Below are 15,383 nucleotides of genomic sequence, written 5' to 3'. Positions count from 1 at the left end.
TTCGACAACACCAATTGTATGCCAAGTTGGAAAAATGTTTTTTCCATGTAACCGAGGTCGAGTTTCTCGGTTTCATGCTCACACCACAAGGCGTACATATAGATATACGAAAGGTGGATGCAATTCTCCAATGGCCCTCACAAACATCCACGAAAGGAGTGCAACGCATGCTCGGATTCGCCAACTTTTACCGTCGGTTTATACCAAATTGTACATCCAATTACCTCCTTGTTAAAGAAAAATCAAAAGTTCCATTGGTCGACAGAAGCTGAAGGAGCCTTCCAGAAGTTGAAACTAGCATTCACTACAGCACCAGTCCTTCAGTCCTTCGACACCCATGACCAGACATACCTTACGTAGTTGAGACAGATGCTTCAAAAATAGCTATGGGAGCAGTATTGTCACAACGAGACCTTGAAACAGGACAGCTACACCCCGTCGCATTCTGGTCCCGCAAATTTTCAGCCCCCGAGTTGAACTACGCAATTACAGATAAGGAATTACTGCTGATTAAAGCAGCATTCAAGGCCTAGAGACATTACCTGCTTGGGGCGAGACATACGGTCCTTGTCATCACGGATCACCGTAACTTGCAATAATTGAAAACCGCCAAAGCACAATCCACGCGTCGACTTTGTTGGGCTCTGTTTTTCGCGGAATATGATTTTATTATCCCTAAATAATAAATTAGCAGACGCTCTATCACACATGAGTGAAGAAAAAGAGGATTTTACAGCATCCAACCCCGTGGCCATAATTCCTGAGGAAAGGATTCAAACCAGAATAGCTGCCACCACGTTTATGGATGACCAAAGAACCAGTTTGCAATCCCCGATGGACCAATCAACACAACAGGAATGGCTGTTAAAAGGTGACCAGTACACCATCAAAGACAATCAATCCTATTTCCAAGGACGATTATATATCCAAGACCAAGAATTGCAAAAGCAAATCATCACAAATTACCATGATTCATTAGTGGAAGGACACCCAGGAATAGCCAAAACTTAGGCAAAGGTAAAACAAAACTACTGGTGGCCAATCTGGCGAAAAGACATTGCCCAATTTATTGAAACCTGCGTTGTCTGTGCACAACACAAGTCTCAGAAACAGAACCCCACTGGCTTACTACATCCCCTAACAGTACCGCCAGCACCTTGGCATACACTGTCGATGGACATCATCACAGATCTTCCACCCTGCAATGGATACAACACCATATTAGTCGTTGTGGAGTTATTCTCCAAAATGGCCCATTTAATCCCTCTGAAAGAACTCCCAACTGCGTCAACTCTCGCTTCTGTGTTTCTAGAGCAAATTATTCGATTGCATGGATTTCCATCAATATTAGTGTCTGATCGCGGAACGCAATTTGTTTCTGCCTTTTGGAGAAAGTGTTGTATGATTGCCAAAATCGATCTCCGGTTGTCCACAAGTCATCACTCTCAAACTGATGGGCAAACTGAGCGAACCAACCAAACTTTAGAGCAATATCTCAGGTGTATGTTACAACAGTCCGAGGATTCTTGGCAAAATATACTCTGGATAGCTGAGTATGCATACAACAACTCAGTTCACACAAGCACAGGGCAAACTCCATTCTACACAGTGCATGGAAGACATCCGAGGACATCAGTATTTGATCCACCCGATACCCTGGAAATGCCAGCCATAAAAAACTTGCATAAAACCATCACTCAGGTTCTTAAGGAGGCGACAGAGCATCTGACCCAAGGCCAAGGAAAGACAAAAACTGTTTGCTGATCGACATCGGAAGTAAGCTCCCGCCTACCAGATTGGAGAAAAGGTGTGGTTAGCATCCAAATATATTCCCCTGAAAGGACCAAGAGCTTTCCGCCAAGATACCTAGGCACCTATACTATAAAGTCCATAATCAATCCTGTCGCCATGAAATTGGAGTTACCATCTCACATGAAAATGTACCCCGTATTTCATGTCTCTCTCCTCAAACCAATGAAGTCCAATACACGGCTTAGTTCTCTGCCAGAGCCCGAAGTAATAGATGGAGAACCAGAATATGAAGTCAAATCCATCCTGGACTCCAAGGTGGGTCGATGAAAATTGTATTACCTAATTGACTGGAAAGGTTACGGACCTCAAGACCGAACTTGGGAACCCAGTGAACACATCCATGCTCTGCGTTTAATCAGACAGTTCCATCGCTATAATCCCACCAAACCAGGACCGGGAGGAGAACCACCTTTGAGAAGGTCCTTGTGGGGTAGTGCTGTCATGGTCATGAAGTCGGGGGCACAGGCATGCAGGGGTCGAATGCACAAGAGACCTGGGTGGACACTGTCCTGGCGCCTTTGGCACCAGGCTCATGAACAAAAGTGACCAAGAACATCCATTTAACACCAAAAAGCTTTTATTACGGACATAGCACTTCAGATGCATTAACCTTGAACATTCCATCCATTTAGCAGGATGCATTAATCTTGAACATTCCATCCATTAAGCAGCCCCAAGTGTATTCTTGGGTGTGGCTGCTAATGGATTGCCTTTGCATGTGCTCACTCTCTAGGAGTGGCAGGGTGTGGCTCGGAAACCTGGCTCTAATGGGCGTGCCCACGATCTCAGCTATATAAGCTGATCCGATCCTCAAGACAGACACTTCGCGTTATTATGCACTTGCAAGCAGCGTAACGCTCACCGTCGCCTGAGGTCACACTTACCTTTGAAGAGCCTGCTTCCTGGACATCATGGTTCCAGCCGACATACTTACCAACTGGGGGAAGCTGTTCCTACCTGTACATCTCTTTGGCGAACCAAGTATTTATCTTTACACTTTCCGGAATGCCGAAATCTTCATCTTGGCACCGCAGCACGACACGCTCCATCATCGACAGCAGTGCCTGAAAGGAAAAACAGAAGACAAGGTTAGACATTGAAAAAACAGTCAGTTTAAGGTTGCGCTTCGCCATGCTTCGCGCTTTCCTTAAACCATCACTTACTTGCTGTCGAACATTGCGGTACCATCCATCTTCCATCCGGCCGCGTCTCGCGTCTCACAGCTGCATTGAGGCCGCATTTCCATCTAAGGGAAGAAAACAGAAGAGAGACATTATTGCGGGCATCAATAGGAGCAACATATAAAGACATTAAAGAGCTCAAGAAAGACTTACCAATCAAAAGGAGAAGCATAGTAGCAGCTGGACTGGACTAATCCTTATCAGGGATAAGTGAAGGAACTAGATCCCATTCGACGCGCCCCTGCCAGAAATAGCAGGACGGAGAGCTTATCCTCCATAATTCACAGGTGATCTTTATGGGCCGGCGTATGCTCACAGAAACCGTACTTTGGGGTGAAGGTTTTGAGAGGTACATCAATCACAGATTGGCGCACTCACACACTCTTATCTCCACGCAGGAGCAGTATCACCATGTACCCCCGCTCACAGCTTTTCTACTGAGGGAGAGGCCTGAAGGGGGTGATTCAAGTTCAGGGAGGGCTGCAACCATGCCCCAACGCCTCCACAGAGACCAAGTGAGCGTAACAGAAAGGGGATGTGTAGAATGGAGTCCAAACCGTGTCATGGAACCCAGTGACACGATGTGGAATGCAGAGCCCAGCAGTGGTATGTGCACGAGGGAAAACGGAGGTGCGGGGATAGTTGGAGGAGTGCCACAGAAGCAGGGCTTGCATTCCCCATACATATCCTATTAAGATTTTCTCAATACATCATTGATATAAAACTCCACCAGTGTCTGTGCCCTCTTTGGGCATTACTCATGCCTATGAATTAACAGAGTCATTATACAAGACACTACGTTGGCAACATGAACCATTGCAATCTGTAGGTGCTTATCCAGTCCTGTTTTTTTCTTTGCATTCTGGGACTTTTAGTCCGAGTTTTATAATGGGAAATGTGGAACTACAAGTCCCAGAATGCAAGGGAAAATAAACAGGACTGGATAAGCACCTACAGAATGGAATGGATCCTGTTGACAATGAAAACCTGTCCATATGCAAAACAAGGTGGTGTAATGCTGTGATTACTTACAGGTGATCATCATTACTCCTAGTCCTACTCTTCCTCGTCACCGTACTTACCTCATGAGGCCCCTGCCCCTGACACAGGACCTTCTTTTCTTTTTACTATTCCCTTTCTCTTATTTCCTGCTGGAGAGCAGAATAAATAGAAGATGAGGCATAATGCCCACCTCCGTCTTGACATAGAATTTGCCTATGAGGATAAACAAGAATGAAAGGGGTGAGGAAGGGGAAGGAAGAGGGAAAGAGAATGGTGAATAGAGTGAGGGAGCAAGAGGAGGGGAGGACGTAAGAGGGAGAGGGGGCAGGTAAAGAGAAGTATGAAGGGGATACTAGAGGGGAGAGAGAGAAAGGTGAATCAGAGCATTACCTCCACGTCCACTCTTCCTCGTCCCAGAACTTACCTTATGAGGTATACCAAAGCAGCAACGAGGAAAAGGTCCTAATGAGACACAGAGCCAAAAACAGCCAGAAAAACACACACCTTTAATAACCCCAAATTCACATCCCCACAGACAAAACTCCAACCCCGAAGGAACCAACCACTGAGTGGGAGACACTCAACCTATAGTGGTTGATGAAAGTGCTGTGATCAGGCCAGGTGGCAGCCCTACAAATCTCCTGCAGAGAAACTCCCCTTGCATCGGCCCAGGAAGCTGCCAAACACCTGGCGGACAGCCCCTGAACATGCGCAGGAACAGGCAGGCCCGAAGCCACATAGGCCATAGAGACCACAACACAGATCCACCGGCTAATGGAAACCACTGAGGCCTTAAACCCAGCACCAGCCGGCCCAAAAGTAATCAGAAGACTATCAGATTGGCGGAAAGGGGCAGTCCTAGCCAAATACTCCTACACTGCCCACCGCACATCAATGTTATGCCAAGCCACCTCCTCTAAAGTTGGAGGATCCTGAAAAAAGGCAGGGAGAACCATATCCTGAGAGGTGTGAAACCGAGAAACAACTTTAGGGAGAAACTTCGGATCACACCTCAACACCACTGAGTCCGGCAGCAACCTCAGGAAAGGGGTGTGACATAACAAAGCCCCAATCTCCCCAAGCCTACGGGCATAAGTGATGATGATAAGAAAGGCAGTCTTCAGCGTAAGATGTTTGATATCAATCTCGGAAATGGGCTCAAAAGGAGGCCCTTGAAGGAACAGTAAGACAAGAGGGAGATCCCAAGGGGGAAGCCCTTTATAAGTATAAGGACGGGAAGAAGAAAGACCCTGGAGCAACTTCCGCACCAACACCTCCCCATCCAAGTGACCATAAGAGTCCCCCAAAAGGAATTTAATGGAGGCCCATTGAGAGCGAAGCATGGAAACCGCCAGGCCCTTGTCAAACCCCTCCTGGAGGAATTGAAGGATAGTGGGGAGCCCAGATGTCATGATGCCCGCTCCCGGGGAGCCGGTTAAAGCCCTGCGTCCCCGAAAGCGGACATCCAGTCCCCAAGGAAGGACCCAGCAACCCCATATAGGGGCCCTTTGTACAGTGTCCTGGCGCCTATGGCGCCAGGCTCATAAAAGACATCAGTCCTGGTGCCATAGGCACCAGGCTCATTATGGAAGTGCTTGGGTGCACTTACCTGATGCAGACCATGCTGCAGGATCCCGGCCTCCTTGAGGCCTGAAAGGAACTACTTTACCTGTGGGACTAATTTACCATCCGGGCGTGGTTGGGGAAGGATACATACCTGATTGGAGGAAGGATACATACCTGGAACTTCTTCCAAGGCTATTTAAACCCCACCCGAACAGCCACACGTGCTTCGCGTTGTTCTGCATCTAGCAGCTGGACGCTCACCGTGTCTGCTCCTGCATCCTGACTTCTGCCACGCCTGCCAGCATCCTGGATCACCTGCAAAGGAAGAGAAGAAGAGAACAGAAGAAGGAAAAGTCCTTACCTGCTAAATCTGCATCCCGGAGACATCTCGCCGACAATCCTGAAAAGGAAGACTTTTATTTAAAAGCTCATCGCGTCGATCGCTGCAGCGCCGCATTCCACTCACCTTTACAGGGCGCCTCCATGTTCAGCAGCGATCATCCGGATTCGCAGTCACGCCCCAGCGCCTAGGGAGGAAAAGACCAGAACAAAAGGTGAGAGAGAGAAGGGAATAAGGAAAGCTAATTCTCCATGTTAAGACTTACCTGTTGATTCATTCCCTCTTCATTAGGGTCCGCGCCGCATCCTGGCATTTCCGGACCCCAGCCCCTAAGGGGAAAAAGAGACATCAGCGTTAATGAGCGAATGAAAAGACATTACCAAAAAACCTCATTAAAGACTTACCTGATTTCTACAAGGATTTCACCTCTCATCTCGGGTCCCCGGCATTCGGTACCCCGGCCCCTATGGGGAAGAAGACACTAGCATTAGTACATTAATGCATGGACACAAGGGGAACCTCTTATCAAAAAACTTACCTCGAAGCCAAGCAAGTTTGGTTCTCACCAATCCGAAAATCCAGTGAAGTAACTGGATACCAACGCGCCCCTGCATCAGAAGCAGGATGGAGAGCTCGTCCTTCCAGACCCTAAGGTGAGACGCTACGAGGAATCACTGAAGGGTTTCGAGGAGGGTGAGAGGGGAAAGTGGGAGGCTGATTGCATTACCCCGCAGACAGTTAATCCCCTATTTTTGCCTACAGAAGGATACTTCTGCGAGCCAGACAAGCCAGATTTGGGGGCCCGGTCCAGTCCGTCTTCCGAACCCTGCGCATCACCTTAGAAGAGGTCACAGCAGCGCGAACCAGGCCAGCGACTCCGTGGGAGTCAGGTGAGCGTGGTGAGCGTTACACCAGAACGCAGGGGAGGGATCCCAGACCGCCCACACCAGTCCCGGAAATGGCCTCAATGCCTGCCATACGTCTTCAGAGTAGAGGGTCGAAGAGCATTCATGATAGACCCGACCAAAGGACCAGAAAACCCCCCGAGACACCAACCTAGCCCGTGCAATAGCTACACTGCCCATTGAATCTGTTGGACTCCCAAACTCAGATTCCCCTGAAGGGGACACGCCCACTTCGGTACCAGCTACGGGTCCCGGGACTGAAGCTCTAACAGAGAAGGAAACCAACTCCGGCGGGGCCAGAACGGAGCTACCAACAACACAGACACCCTGGACACCCTGATGCGCTGAACCACCCTGGGCAGAAGGGGTAGAGGAGGAAAAGCATAAAGGAGACCCCGAAGCCACTGCACCGAGAGGGTGTCCACCCCCCAACTGTCATGCCTTCGCCATGGGCGCATACATTGGCGATCAATATGGACAAATTGTTATTCATTTATCTACAGAAAACTCTTGGATCAACCGCTATTCACTATTTGGACTTTATTTCCCATTTGCAAGACTTTGGTGCCTTTTTATTTTTCCCAGAAAACTACACTTACCATAATGCACTTGGCTATAACCATCTATTCCGGGCTATTCCTATTTTTCTTCATCAGAACTACAATCCCCAGAAGCCCTAGGGATTTGCTCTGCTTCCACCAGCTCAGGAACAGAGAGGGAGGTGGCCGATTGTCTGCAGGTGTGCTGAGCTAGGTGCAACCAATTAGCCTGCCTCTGTGCTGGGCTGGGGAGTATAAAGGCTGCTGCCTGCGAGAGCTCAGGCTCTTGCATTGAGAGTCCTTCCGGCACCTTATTGCTTCGAGCTACAAACTTTATATGCTGTTTCCTGATTTCACCTGCTCTTTGTTCCAGTGCCCTGGTGGGCTCCTGCCTTGCAGTCTGCTACACCCTGCTGCCTACAGCCCTAGCCTTTTGGGCTCCCTGCCTCAGCCCTGCTCCTCTGGGCGTCCTGCCTTGCAGCCTGCTACACCCTGCTGCCTACAGCCCTAGCCTTTTGGGCTCCCCGCCTCAGCCCTGCTCTTCCAGGCTCCTGCCTTGCAGCTGATCACGCTCTGCTGCCTTCCAGCCTCTGCCCTTGCCCTGCCGGGCTCTCCACATTGCAGCCGATCACGCTCTGCTGCCTTCCAGCCTCCGCCCTTGCCCTGCCGGGCTCTCCACTTTGCAGCCGATCACGCTCTGCTGCCTTCCAGCCTCCGCCCTTGCCCTGCCGGGCTCTCCACATTGCAGCCGATCACGCTCTGCTGCCTTCCAGCCTCCGCCCTTGCCCTGCCGGGCTCGCCACATTGCAGCCGATCACGCTCTGCTGCCTTCCAGCCTCCGCCCTTGCCCTGCCGGGCTCTCTACATTGCAGCTGATCACGCTCTGCTGCCTTCCAGCCTCAGCCCTTGTCCTCTGGGCTCCCTGCTCTGCAACCTGCCTCACTCCGGCTGCCTTCAGCCCTTGTCCTCTGGGCTCCCTGCTCTGCAGCCTGCCTCACTCCGGCTGCCTACAGCCCTTGTCCTCTGGGCTCCCTGCTCTGCAGCCTGCCTCACTCCGGCTGCCTACAGCCCTTGTCCTCTGGGCTCCCTGCTCTGCAGCCTGCCTCACTCCGGCTGTCTACAGCCCTTGTCCTCTGGGCTTCCTACTTTGCAGCTGATCACGCTCTGCTGCTTACTACCTACCTTTTTCCGCTGGGTTCTCGGCCTAGCAGCCCTCTACAGTCCTCTGCAACCTTCTACGGTCAGCGGCCCTGCCCCTCAGGGCTCACTCCTTGCTGCCCGGTCCTTCTGGGTTCCTTGCCGTGCAGCCTGCTTTACTCTGCTGCCCTAAGCCCTTTCCCTCTGGGCTCTCTACCTTACAGCCCTGCTCCTGTGGGCTTGCTCATTGCTTTCCTGCTCCTCTGAGCTCTCAACCTTGTTCCTTACTGTCCTCTGCTATCCTATCCTGTTACACGACTTTCCCTTCATTTCCTTTTGCTAGTTTGCTATCAACCTCCTTTTCCTGGATTTGTCTGTAAGTATCTTCTCTTGTCCTGTTTGTAGACCCTTTTGTACAGAGCTTGTCTGTTGGTTCCCATCAGTCAACCTCTGCCCCTTCCCTTGTCTCGTTTCTACATTACAGACACCCATAGCTGCTGTTCCAAGCCATGAGCAAACAGCGTGGGCCTCTGTTATAGCAAACTGTGCAGAAGGCTTGAGTATTTCCTAAGGTTCGTGGAATACTCTTTTCCTATATCTGCATACACCCCAAGAGGGAATTCATTCTGTACCTTTTCCTTGCTACTCTTGCCTACTCTTCGTTCTCTTTCCTTTCAGCTGTGTGTGTGCTTCTCTGTCCACTTTATTTAGGCACAACCACCCAAACCCTTTTTGGGTGTCCTGTGCCACTCTTAATAGAGTGCCATCCCTGACAGAATGCAAGAGCCAAAAATGTCTTGTTCCATAGGCAGGAAAGGCACACACAGACCAAGGATGCTTTCCTTTCGGGTTAAGAAACCTTTGCAAAAATCTATACTTTCCCTAAAGACAGCAAACAAGAACCTTAGTCTAAAGAACAGTCTTGCCTTAGTAAACAAAGATTTACAAGCACGGTACCACACTCACTGGCTTGCTGACCCTTCTTCCATGTATAACTATTATGACATTTGCGACTATGATCCGCAGTCCTTATCGGTTGAAGAGCTACAGCAAGACAGCAAGATAATGAATTCTTACAGATCTTGTTAGCCCAAACAGTGAAAGACACTCCTGCGTCTCATAATTTTTCTAACACTGTTACAGCCAAGGATATTGCACTCATTGTGGGGGTCTCTAAACCAGAGTACGCTGTTGCTAGAGTGATATGTTCACGATCTGCTTGGCAAGCTCCCAGTCTACTGGAAACCCTCATTTGACAGGACACGGCATTATGTATCATGAGGTTAGTTCACCTAGTTCTGGGTACAAAAGACCAATACTGACCATCGGTGGTCTTAATACTTCCCCAGTATCTACCAACCACAATAACCTTAAGGTCAGTCTTCCCATTGCTTCAACCAAATTTTCTGCCACACCAGATTCTGAAGCTTTAGATCAGGCTAATGATACATACCTGCTACAAGAAAAACTCCTACGCCTTAAAAGAAAGACCGAAGATCTCTATGATGACTTTGTTTATTTACATAGTAAAAATTCTATGAAGGGACACAATATTCCAGACCTTTTGACACAATGTCCTACACCCGAAATACTGTCTTTAGAGATCGACATGGTAAGGCCTGGAATTGCCACGCAGAAAAGGATACAGATTTATACCAAGCAGATGGAAGACCTAAATTTAGCATATGCATCCCTTCTAAAGTCTGACACAGCTCTTTCACTTTCCAACCACAGTAACTCAGGTTCTGGTACTCTAGACCATGATTCCAATCCTGAACAATACCCGGTACCTGCCTGGAATCCAGCCTTTCCATCAGTCTATACCCCAGACCCACCAAGTAATTTGAGCACACCAGACTTTGAAGATCAGCCTTCAGAACGCCTACCCAATCATGACCCCACATCTGTCTTATTACCTGTCACTGCATCTGCTAGCCCAATCTCTGCTGCTCCTCCTGCTAATACTTCTAAATCTGCTACTGTTGCAGCATCTCACATCATTCTTTTTGCAGCAGAAGCACCCCCTTCCTCTCTGCCTGCAGAGACAGAACCTGTTGCTAAGTCAGATAACAACTTTTCTTTTGGGACTACAGCTCTGGTTGTTCTTGCTGGCGCCTCTGCAGCACTAAGACTACCAGACTCTACTCTATCAGTCTCAGGTGCGTCACTGTCCACTGGTTCTTCTATGGCACCCACTCTCCCAGTTGCTACAGCATCAGAACTATCCACAGCCATTCATGATCTCTCTGCTGCGGTGGCTTCTGAAACTCCTACAAATCATGGAGAACCCGCCACTGTGACTCCTGACGTTTCTGCGGCTAATCTTGACTCTGCCATTGCTGTGTCTGATGCCTTGGAAAACCTTCCTAAAGCAACCAACTCTGCTGTGCCTCTGGCTCCACCTTTCACCACCTTACTGTTGCCTTTCAAAGCAAGCTTTGCCATGGAACCTGCAACAGACATTCACAGTTCCTCTATTCATGAACACTCTGTTGGGTTTTGTGCTCCAAAGACTTTGTCTTTTCTGATTTCTACCGCAAAGGTTCAGCACATTGATACCGTCTCCACCTTTCAAGACTCCCACCTTACAACCTTAAACAGTTTTTGGTGCTTCATGATGTACCTTTTCGGAATAAGACTCTTTCACGGTGTGACAGACCTTCTTCCTGTTGGTCAGTCTTCAGGGAGCCTGGAGAGGGGCCTGGAGAGGGGCATACTGTCATGCCTGCGCCATGGGCGCATACATTGGCGATCAATATGGACAAATTGTTATTCATTTATCTACAGAAAACTCTTGGATCAACCGCTATTCACTATTTGGACTTTATTTCCCATTTGCAAGACTTTGGTGCCTTTTTATTTTTCCCAGAAAACTACACTTACCATAATGCACTTGGCTATAACCATCTATTCTGGGCTATTCCTATTTTTCTTCATCAGAACTACAATCCCCAGAAGCCCTAGGGATTTGCTCTGCTTCCACCAGCTCAGGAACAGAGAGGGAGGTGGCCGATTGTCTGCAGGTGTGCTGAGCTAGGTGCAACCAATTAGCCCACCTCTGTGCTGGGCTGGGGAGTATAAAGGCTGCTGCCTGCGAGAGCTCAGGCTCTTGCATTGAGAGTCCTTCCGGCACCTTATTGCTTCGAGCTCCAAACTTTATATGCTGTTTCCTGATTTCACCTGCTCTTTGTTCCAGTGCCCTGGTGGGCTCCTGCCTTGCAGTCTGCTACACCCTGCTGCCTACAGCCCTAGCCTTTTGGGCTCCCTGCCTCAGTCCTGCTCCTCTGGGCGTCCTGCCTTGCAGCCTGCTACACCCTGCTGCCTACAGCCCTAGCCTTTTGGGCTCCCTGCCTCAGCCCTGCTCTTCCAGGCTCCTGCCTTGCAGCCGATCACGCTCTGCTGCCTTCCAGCCTCTGCCTTTGCCCTGCCGGGCTCTCCACTTTGCAGCCGATCACGCTCTGCTGCCTTCCAGCCTCTGCCCTTGCCCTGCCGGGCTCTCCACATTGCAGCCGATCACGCTCTGCTGCCTTCTAGCCTCCGCCCTTGCCCTGCCGGGCTCGCCACATTGCAGCCGATCACGCTCTGCTGCCTTCCAGCCTCCGCCCTTGCCCTGCCGGGCTCTCTACATTGCAGCTGATCACGCTCTGCTGCCTTCCAGCCTCAGCCCTTGTCCTCTGGGCTCCCTGCTCTGCAACCTGCCTCACTCCGGCTGCCTTCAGCCCTTGTCCTCTGGGCTCCCTGCTCTGCAGCCTGCCTCACTCCGGCTGCCTACAGCCCTTGTCCTCTGGGCTCCCTGCTCTGCAGCCTGCCTCACTCCGGCTGTCTACAGCCCTTGTCCTCTGGGCTTCCTACTTTGCAGCTGATCACGCTCCGCTGCTTACTACCTACCTTTTTCCGCTGGGTTCTCGGCCTAGCAGCCTTCTACAGTCCTCTGCAACCTTCTACGGTCAGCGGCCCTGCCCCTCAGGGCTCACTCCTTGCTGCCCGGTCCTTCTGGGTTCCTTGCCGTGCAGCCTGCTTTACTCTGCTGCCCTAAGCCCTTTCCCTCTGGGCTCTCTACCTTACAGCCCTGCTCCTGTGGGCTTGCTCATTGCTTTCCTGCTCCTCTGAGCTCTCAACCTTGTTCCTTACTGTCCTCTGCTATCCTATCCTGTTACACGACTTTCCCTTCATTTCCTTCTGCTAGTTTGCTATCAACCTCCTTTTCCTGGATTTGTCTGTAAGTATCTTCTCTTGTCCTGTTTGTAGACCCTTTTGTACAGAGCTTGTCTGTTGGTTCCCATCAGTCAACCTCTGCCCCTTCCCTTGTCTCGTTTCTACATTACAGACACCCATAGCTGCTGTTCCAAGCCATGAGCAAACAGCGTGGGCCTCTGTTATAGCAAACTGTGCAGAAGGCTTGAGTATTTCCTAAGGTTCGTGGAATACTCTTTTCCTATATCTGCATACACCCCAAGAGGGAATTCATTCTGTACCTTTTCCTTGCTACTCTTGCCTACTCTTCGTTCTCTTTCCTTTCAGCTGTCTGTGTGCTTCTCTGTCCACTTTATTTAGGCACAACCACCCAAACCCTTTTTGGGTGTCCTGTGCCACTCTTAATAGAGTGCCATCCCTGACACCAACCCCCTTTGGCCTCAAACCAAGAGCAGAAGAGGGGAACCTTTGTCAAGGCCGGAGACGCAAACAGATCTAGAACAGGGGTCCCAAATATGACACTGATCTCCGCAAAGACCCGGTCCGACAGAACCAGTTCCGCAGAGGAGGGAAACCGGCGGCTGAGATGATCTGTTCGAACATTGTCCACCCCCCTGACATGTGAGACCATAAGGGACACCAGATGCGATTCCCCCCCCAGGAGCCAATCTGAGCCGCCAGAGCATTCAAGGAGCAGCCGGAACCCCCCCTGGCGGTTGACATATGCCATGGCTGTCGTATTGTCCGTCCAGACCAAAACTGCCCGGCCTGCCAGAAACACCTTGAAGTACACCAGAGTCCGGAGAATGGCACACAACTCTCGCCAATTGGATGATTGACGGCACTCCTATGGATCCCACAACCCCTGAGCTGAGAGGACCCCCAACGTTGCACCCCAACCCGCTCTGCTGTTGTCAGTAATAAGAGTAGTCACAGGAGGAAAGACCAGGGACACCCTGGCCCTGAGATTCGGAACCCTCAACCACCACAACAGGAAACACCGTAGCGCTGGGGACACCGGAATCAAGGCCTCGTAAGCTTGAGACGTCGGGAGCCCATGGGAGAGAAGATAAGACACCAGAGAATGTAAATGAAGACAGGCCCAAGGAACCAGAAACATGCAAGACTCCATGTGCCCCTGCAACTTGAGCAATAGGTGAGCCGAGACATACTGCCTCCTGAGAACCCTGCCCAGAACAGCCAGCAAGCGATGGCTCCCTCCTGGGACAAGAACACCCTCCCCATCCTGGTGCAAATCTGTGCCCTGATGAAAACCAGATCCTGAGAAGGCTCCAGCTGAGACTTCTGCCAGTTCACCAGAAATCCCCAGTCCTGTAACGCCTGGCATACCAATTGGAGATGAGCCAGGACAGTCTGCCGGCAGGACGCCTTGATCAACCAATCGTCCAGGTAGAGAAAAATCTGAATGCCCCTTAGATGCAAACGAACCACCAGGGTATCCACCAGCTTGGTGAACACTCTGGGGGCCGATCACAACCCGAACAGAGGCACTCTGAATTGAAAATGCCGGGATCCAACTGCAAACCTGAAGAACTTCATGTGCCCGGGCCGGACAGCCATGTGGTAATACGCATCCTGGAGATCCAGAGATGCCATCCAATCCCCCCTGAACAACATTGGGAGAATGTTCTGCAAAGTCTCCATTTTGAAGTGTTCCTTCCGGACGAAACAGTTCACTGCCTTGAGGTCCAGTATTAGGTGATACTTCACCAAAGGTGTGGGAACCAGGAACACCCGTGAGTAGAACCCCTGACCCTGAACAGGGAGAGGAACAGGCATGATGGCCGCCTTCAACAACAATTCGGAGAGCGCAGTTTCCATGGCCAACCTTCTGGCCCAAGACCTGGGAACCACCGTCCGAACCATGCACCCCTGTACAGGAGGCAACAGGAAAAACACTTGATAACCTCTCCGAACTGTGTCCAGAACCCAGCAATCGGAACACCACCGGTCCCATACAGGAAAAAACTGCCAGAGCCGCCCGCCTACCAGCATGTACAAACCATCAGGACTTCTGCACCGGACCAGGACGAAAGGAGCGTAGAGGGCCCCACCCCTCCTTGATCTCCGAAAGGAACGAGATGAGGAGGCAGGGAAAACATTGCCAGGCACAGCACCAGCACCAGAGGAGGACTTCTTAGCCGTCGAAATTGGCATGCACCGCAATTTAACAGCACGTTTGTCTGCCCTAAACACTTTATGCACTTCCTCCTCAAGTGAATCTCCAAAACGTTTGGACCCATCAAAAGGAAATTTCAGGGCAGCCGCCTTCTGTGAACCTTCTGTCTTCCAATCCTGTAGATGCACATGCCTCTGGGCAGACACACCAGCTCCCATGGCCATGGCCAAGCCATGCACTCCATCAAAATCCAGATCGGACAACAGCTCAACCTGTCTCTTCATATCAGAAAGCAAAGGGGCACAATTGGAACCCCCATCAACAGCCTTTTTCAATTTTCTGAACCCATGGAGCACAGTTTCAGCCATGTAGGAACCGTAGATATTCACCCTAAGGGCCAGATGAGCCCCTGCATGAACCTTCTTAAAGCCGGCATTAACCCTGCGGTCCACTGGATCGAGGACGACCACCTCCTCGCTTGACATAGAGGAGCGACCCACCAGGCTGGGGAGGATATCGTCAATCAGACAGGAAAGTCACAACCCTTTCAATGGGTAAAGTCTGGAC

This window comes from Ambystoma mexicanum, chromosome 6q (assembly GCF_040938575.1).
Source record: "Ambystoma mexicanum isolate Mex_15411 chromosome 6q, UKY_AmexF1_1, whole genome shotgun sequence".
NCBI lineage: Eukaryota > Metazoa > Chordata > Amphibia > Caudata > Ambystomatidae > Ambystoma > Ambystoma mexicanum.
Note: the sequence above shows the minus strand (reverse complement) of the source record.